Source organism: Salmo salar, chromosome 04, assembly GCF_965601325.2.
Source record: "Salmo salar chromosome 04, fSalSal1, whole genome shotgun sequence".
In the NCBI taxonomy this organism is placed as follows: domain Eukaryota; kingdom Metazoa; phylum Chordata; class Actinopteri; order Salmoniformes; family Salmonidae; genus Salmo; species Salmo salar.
In genome coordinates this window covers 54,736,617-54,744,267 of record NC_138294.1, presented here as the reverse complement: position 1 = coordinate 54,744,267, position 7,651 = coordinate 54,736,617, and the positions used below count along the sequence as shown (strand labels likewise).

Genomic DNA, 7,651 nt, shown 5'->3' with positions numbered 1-7,651 from the left:
TGCATTGACAAATAGTACTTCAATGACTGCAAACGAATAAGCAATCTATTGTTTGTCACAATATCTGTGGTCTGAACAGTGAACACAGGAGAATGAAAATCATAAACAGTGTTCTTTTACTTTCATCAAGAGATAATTCACTTTCCACGCTATATGCATGGATCTCTGAAACTGAATTGACAAAGTGACTGAAATAATGGAATACTTTGTCAAACTATGCAATTGGCCTTAACTAAATTTCAAACTGCCAACTGAAGCGTTTCACAACCATGACATGTTGTCACTTTGGTTTCAGATATTTCCTGCTAGCTAGCCTTGCCGCTATCTTCCTCATTTTAGCTTCCTCTTTGTGTCAAGGCTTAGTTATTAACGATCAGATGTTTTGTCAGATGCACAGTATCATCAGCGTCTCTGTCCCTGTTTGGTCAAAGGAGAGAACTCGACGAAGGAATCATTGGGGCATGCACTATACATCCACCTTTTCAACTAGAGGTCCGATCACAAAGGTATGACATGATATTGTTTCATGGTTTTATTGATAATTCATTCAATTGACATAACAAATCTGTACAACTTTGGAATACATCGTATAGTATAATGTATTGATATTTCCAAACGTAATGAGTCTTGGTTATTGTTTCTATTGGATTTGTGGTTTCACCAAAAATATCAATGGAACTGTTATCTACCCTAAACAAACATTTGATAGTGGAGGTCCTGGATACTCCACTGGTTACAGTAAAGTACACCAAAACAAAAAAGGTAATCAGGACAAAACATCACCAGGAGCCTGTTGGTAAATGTTTGGTCAGGGAATATTTTAATGTTTAAACATTACACAAATGTCCATTATTTCCTTACTACAGGCTCATCATCTGCAACTGTGAGAGAAGGCCCCCCACTTAGTGTATTTGACAAGCTGAGTTGGACACTCAGTATGACAGGGTGTCAGTTTGTCAAATACCCCAAGTGAGGGGTCACTTGTCTGCTGAGCATCTCCCACCAGACTGACTTCAAAGAAGATCACTTCATAAACTTTCAAGTGACTTTCACTGTTACCCCGTTAGACTTTCTCAGGCAAAACATTTGATTGTGTGATAGTGTACATGATCCTGCACGGTCACTAATGTCTCATGTATTCGTGTGAGTTTGTATGATGACACTTGGTACACTGTGTAACAAATGTGTGTGTCCCTGTATTAAATACTGCATAAGAACTGGGTAAACTTGAGGTTCCTAGCATATGTAAAGACGATGTGTTTAGACAAATACGTAGAAATGGAATAGAGATAACTTTTCATCAGGTTTCTAATACACTTTTTGTAGGCCTAAATTAAGTACATAAGGGTGACTGACCCACTACCAATGTCAAGTAATCACTGGGTGACACACTGGCACGGCGAGCGATGGCACATTGCTCTACAATGCTCAGCACAAATTGGTTATCATGGAAGAAATTAAAGGAGAGTTTCTTCTAATATGAAACACAACGTTGCTTTCAATTAACGGAGATATAGAGCAGTTGGAGATATATCACTTATTTATAGGGCGGCAGGTATCCTACGATTAGAGCCTTAGACCTGAGCCAACGAGGTGAAAATTCTGTCGACGTGCCCTTGAGCAAGGCACTTAACCCTAAATGCTCCAGGGCTGCTTTTGATAATGGCAGACCTTGGCTGTGACCACACTCTGAGGGAGTCTCATGGACAGATGGTATATGCACATTTACAATTCACACATGCTTATTAACGTGTGAAATAGGACAAATATAAGCACACACCAAATTATTATTTATCTTGCAATCTATGCTTTTACAAGGCCTATTATTATGTTCAATAACCTGCCTTTGGATAATTCTGTAAAATACCACCCTTTATCTGTCAGACCCACATGCCTTCCTGTGCTCACAAAGCCACATGCGCTTGAGTAAGAGCGGATATCTGTACCATCTTGTGATTAGATAGCAGTGTTTGACTCACATACTGCATAGCAACGGCAACAGATCGATTGACTGATTTATTGGGCAAAAAGATGCAACCCAGGGGATAACACATTAAAGCAAAATGAACTTGTTTCCAACGTGGTCCCTGATGGAATATACAAAATGCAGATAAAAAAAATTGTAATCCCTACAGTACGTGGAACTATCTATCACCCATCATTATCATTTGTCATCAACACTGAATATCATTGTAATCTACCGACATGGTACCAAAACAACCCAGTATCACTACACTGTGCACTGAGTGTACAAAACATTATGAACACAATCAGTGTAGATGAAGGGAAGGAGACAGGTTGAAGAAGGATTTTTAAGCCTTGAGACAATTGAGACTTGGATTGTGTATGGGTGCCATTCATAGGGTGAATGGGCAAGAAAAATATAAGTGCCTTTGAGCAGGGTATGGTGGTAGATGCCAGGCTCACCGGATTGTGTCAAGAACTGTAATGCTGCTGGGTTTTTCACACCCAACAGTTTCCCATGTGTATCAAGAATGGTCCACCACCCAAAGGACATCAAGCCAACTTGTGGAACGCTTTCAACATCTTGTAGTGTCCATTCCCCGACTAATTGAAGCTGTTCTGAGGAATCCTGTGTGAACTAGGGCTTTACTACTCCTGTATGAGAGGAAAAAACATTAAACAAAACCAAATATGGGACTGAGTCACAAAATTCAACAACCAAGACTTTACTCATTATAGCTTATTCAGTCATTATCATAATTTCACTTTAAATGGGAATAGTGTTGCTTGCCACATTGTGATAAAGAAGCAGATGCATTCTGTCACATGTTTGTTTATTATTAATTTGTCAGTTGCTGATTTAGTGATTACTCTACTCAACACTCCTTTTATTCTGGTAAGTTACCTCAGCTAAATAGAAAATGTCACAGATATGGGCTTTACCTGTTTATGACTGTTAGTTGTTTTTTAGTGCATCATTTCTGTGCAGTCCTTAAAGCCACAGTCTGTATTTTTCTGTAATTATAAATAATGAAATATATTTAGATTTTGCAGAGTAGGCTTTGACTTATAAAGACCTTATTAAGATTAGTAACCTACAACTGTCTTACCTTACCAAAATACTAAGGACCTAGAACATCAACTTGTTCATATTTTTGTTGTCACTGGAGAATTTCTTCACACATATATCATCAAGAAGTCCCTGTTACAGCTCTCAATTTGAGTCCCTGTTATAGCTCTCACTCTCTACTGTTACACTGGTGGCAGAGTTGGGATTTGTCCTGTCTCAGGCATCAGGGAAGTGTTCTCCGGTTCAAAGGTAGGTTTTATGCTTGAGGACTCTTCTCGAAAGAGGGGGAGTACTGTAACAGGTGTACAGTATTTGAATGTTGTACTGCCTCACAGAGGTCCAGGTTTTTGTGGTAGGCTACAGACTGTTAGGCACTCATCTCTGCACCATAGGGGATTCAGTTCAGTCCCCCTTACAGCTTTCACTCTCTCCTGTTAAACTCTATCACCACTTGTATCTTTCTCATAGAGGTGATGAATTAGTCTTTGATTAAATGCAAATCAACTGCATAATGATCAGCATGACATCTGTGCCCTGGGGGTGTACGGCTACTGTGGCCAGATAATCTAATTGACTTATTATTAAAATATGTCTGCGCACTGTTGATTATGTTTGACATTTGTTTTTCATCGGATGATCATCCAAATTGGCATAATTGTAAGTGTTGGCTATCACTTGTTTTATATATTTATAAGGAAATGTTTACTTTATGAAAACTCGGATTGTTTTGTATTACTGTAACATATGTTCTGTTTTTCAGGCCAGATTTGTGAAAAGCACATGGGTCTTTGGGAAGACCATACGTCATGTCAGCCGATTCATGCAGTACTGCTCTGTTCATGTGTCAGTGCTGTCCCTAGTGTCATTTGCCCTAGACAGACATCAAGTAACTAACTTGCTGTATATGCTTACTTTCTTCTTTTACAAAAGAGCCACATGATTTTCACATGGAAAATCACTACCATGTCGGTAGATTACAATGATATTGTCACATCCTGACCAGTAAAAGGGGTTAATTATTATTAAGTAAAAGTAAAAAAAGTAAAAGGGGTTAATTGTCATTGTAGTTTGGTCAGGGCATGGCAGGGGGTGTTTGTTTTGTGTGTTTCGGGTTTTTTGATTTATGTTCTATATTTTCTATTTCTATGTTTAATTCTAGTTTTCTAATTCTATGTTGTGTTTTTTCAATGACCCCCAATTAGAGGCAGCTGGTTGTCGTTGTCTCTAATTGGAGACCATATTTAAGTGTGTTCGTTTTCACTTGTGTTTGTGGGTGGTTGTTTCCAGTATAGTCTGTGCACCTTACTGGACTGTTTTTCGTCGTCTGTTTATTTTGATTAAGTGTTTTCTTTAATAAATAAGAAGATGAGCACTTTACCCGCTGCGTTTTGGTCCACTCCATACGACGCCTATGACAGATATTCAGTGTTGATGACAAATGATAATGATGGGTGATAGCTCCATGTACTGGAGGGATTACTATGTGTTTTTGGAACACTTCACGTGATAATATTTTGTGATCACAACCTTTCCCATATTCATTCAAATTTTCACCTGAATATTTTTCATGAGATTTCACCGGTAGGATACACACAGTGTTTTTTCAACTTGCATATTTGATACACATTCTGTATGTTTATTTATACAGTAATTATTATTCAACATGTCCTCACTTACCAAAATCAACTATTGTATACTTTAGCAGCGCTTCCCTTCCTCCTGGGATTTGAACTCACAACGGCATTCCGATCTTCCTGCTTCGCCACCATGTCTTTTTCAATGAGCGATTTCACCCGTATTCCTACACTATGGACTTCAAAGTAGATTTCAGCTTTGTTGAAAACACACTCAAAACAAACTATTATATTATACTGATTCAGAAGTACCATTAAACCAAAAGAATAGGCCCAACCAACATTAGGCAACTATACCGAAAACTCTAACATTTCTGAAACAACTAAATGAAATCCATAAGAGAATAGTCATAATAACAGATAACAAAAATAACAGTGCAGATGGCAAACTTTTTGCTAAGTGCAGTGATGTATTATAAGTTATAAATGTGTGGAGGAATGCTATAGACTATGTGGCGCAGCAGAAAGAGCAGTATACCATAAATCCAGAGGTTACAAGTTCAAAACCCAGCTGGGGCTGTTTTAAAATGTTGGTACTAAGTGATCATATTGATTAAAATTACTTTAAAATCCCCATACCATTTCATTCCCTCACAAAAAACACTTTAAAATCGCATTTTCAATGATATAATGACTGATAATGAGTGGAAAACAGTACAAAACAATATATATATATAAAAAATAAAATCTGTGAAATTAAATGTATGCATTCACTACTGTAAGTCGCTCTGGATAAGAGCGTCTGCTAAATGACTAAAATGTAAATGTAAACTCAGCAAAAAAAGAAACATCCTCTCACTGTCAACTTTGTTTATTTTCAGCAAACTTAACATGTGTAAATATTTGTATGAACATAGCAAGATCCAACAACTGAGACCCAAACTGAACAAGTTCTACAGACATGTGACTAACAGAAATGGAATAATGTGTCCCTGAACAAAGGGGGGGGGGGGGGGGGGGGGGTCAAAATCAAAAGTAACAGTCAGTATCTGGTGTGGCCACCAGCTGCGTTAAGTACTGCAGTGCATCTCCTCCTCATGGACTGCACCAGATTTGCCAGTTCTTGCTGTGAGATGTTACCCCACTCTTCCACCAAGGCACCTGCAAGTTCCCGGACATTTCTGGGGGGAATGACCCTAGCCCTCACCCTCCGATCCAACAGGTCCCAGACGTGCTCAAAGGTAATTGAGTTCCCCTGTCCTCGCTGGCCATGGCAGAACACTGACATTCCTGTCTTGCAGGAAATCACGCACAGAACGAGCAGTATGGCTGGTGCCATTGTCATGCTGGAGGGTCATGTCAGGATGAGCCAGCAGGAAGGGTACCACATGAGGGAGGAAGATGTCTTCCCTGTAACGCACAGCGTTGCAATTGCCTGCAATGACAACAAGGTCAGTCCGATGATGCTGTGACACACCGCCCCAGACCATGACGTACCCTCCACCTCCAAATCGATCCAGCTCCAGAGTACAGGCCTCGGTGTAACGCTCATTCCTTCGACGATAAACACGAATTCGACCATCACCCCTGGTGAGACAAAACCGCGACTCGTCGGTGAAAAGCACTTTTTGCCAGTCTTGTCTGGTCCTGCGACGGTGGGTTTGTGCCCATAGGCGATGTTGTTGCCGGTGATGTCTGGTGAGGACCTGCCTTACAACAGGCCTACAAGCCCTCAGTCCAGCCTCTATCAGCCTATTGCGGACAGTCTGAGCACTGATGGAAGGATTGTGCATTCCTGGTGTAACTCGGGCAGTTGTTGTTGCCATCCTGTACCTGTCCCGCAGGTGTGATGTTCGGATGTACCAATCCTGTGCAGGTGTTGCTACACGTGTTCTGCCACTGCGAGGACAATCAGCTGTCCGTCCTGTTTCCCTGTAGCGCTGTGTTAGGCGTCTCACAGTACGGACTAGAGGTCAACCGATTATGATTTTTCAACGCCGGTACCGATTATTGGAGGACCAAAAAAAAGTTGATACCGATTATTCGGCCGATTCTTTTAACATTTATTTTATTTATTTGTAATAATGACAATTACAACAATACTGAATTAACACTTATTTTAAGTTAATATAATACATCAATAAAATCAATTTAGCCTCAAATAAATAATGAAACATGTTCAATTTGGTTGAAATAATGCAAAAAACAAAGTGTTCTAGAAGAAAGTAAAAGTGCAATATGTGCCATGTAAGAAAGCAAACGTTTAAGTGCCTTGCTCAGAACATGGGAACATATGAAAGCTGGTGGTTCCTTTTAACATGAGTCTTCAATATTCCCAGGTAAGAAGTTTTAGGTTGTAGTTATTATAGGACTATTTCTCTCTATACGATTTGTATTTCATATACCTTTGACTATTGGACGTTCTTATAGGCACTTTAGTATTGCCAGTGTAACAGTATAGCTTCCATCCCTCTCCTCGCTCCTACCTGGGCTCGAACCAGGAACACATCGACAACAGCCACCCTCAAAGCAGCGTTACCCATGTAGAGCAAGGGAAACAACTACTCCAGGTCCCAGAGCGAGTGACGTTTGAAACGCTATTAGCGCGCACCCGCTAACTAGCTAGCCATTTGACATCGGTTACACCAGCCTAATCTTGGGAGTTGACAAGCTTGAAGTTATAAACAGCGCAATGCATTGCGAAGAGCTGCTGGCAAAACGCACAAAAGTGCTGTTTGAATGAATGCTTACGAGCCTGCTGGTGCCTACCACCGCTCAGTCAGACTGCTCTATCAAATCATAGACTTAATTATAATATAATAAACACACAGAAATACGAGCCTTAGGTCATTAATATGGTCGAATCCGGAAACTATCATCTCGAAAATAAAACGTTTTTTTTTCTTTCCCCAGGTGGTAAGAGTAGGCAACAAGACGTCGCCACACTGATCCTTAACACTGGGGCCCCTCAGGGGTGTGTACTTAGTCCGCCCCTGTACTCCCTGTTCACCCACAACTGCGTGGCCTAACAAGACTCAAACAC

The 7,651-nt window shown here is 40.2% G+C and overlaps 1 long non-coding RNA gene across 1 annotated transcript; it reads left to right on the top strand.

The window, feature by feature from the left end:
- Positions 1-367: 367 nt before the first annotated feature.
- On the top strand, positions 368-1,226 carry LOC106603312 (uncharacterized). Its single transcript, XR_001328398.3, has 2 exons — positions 368-506; positions 867-1,226. It is a non-coding gene; the product is annotated as an uncharacterized LOC106603312 (long non-coding RNA).
- The last annotated feature ends 6,425 nt before the right edge of the window (positions 1,227-7,651 follow it).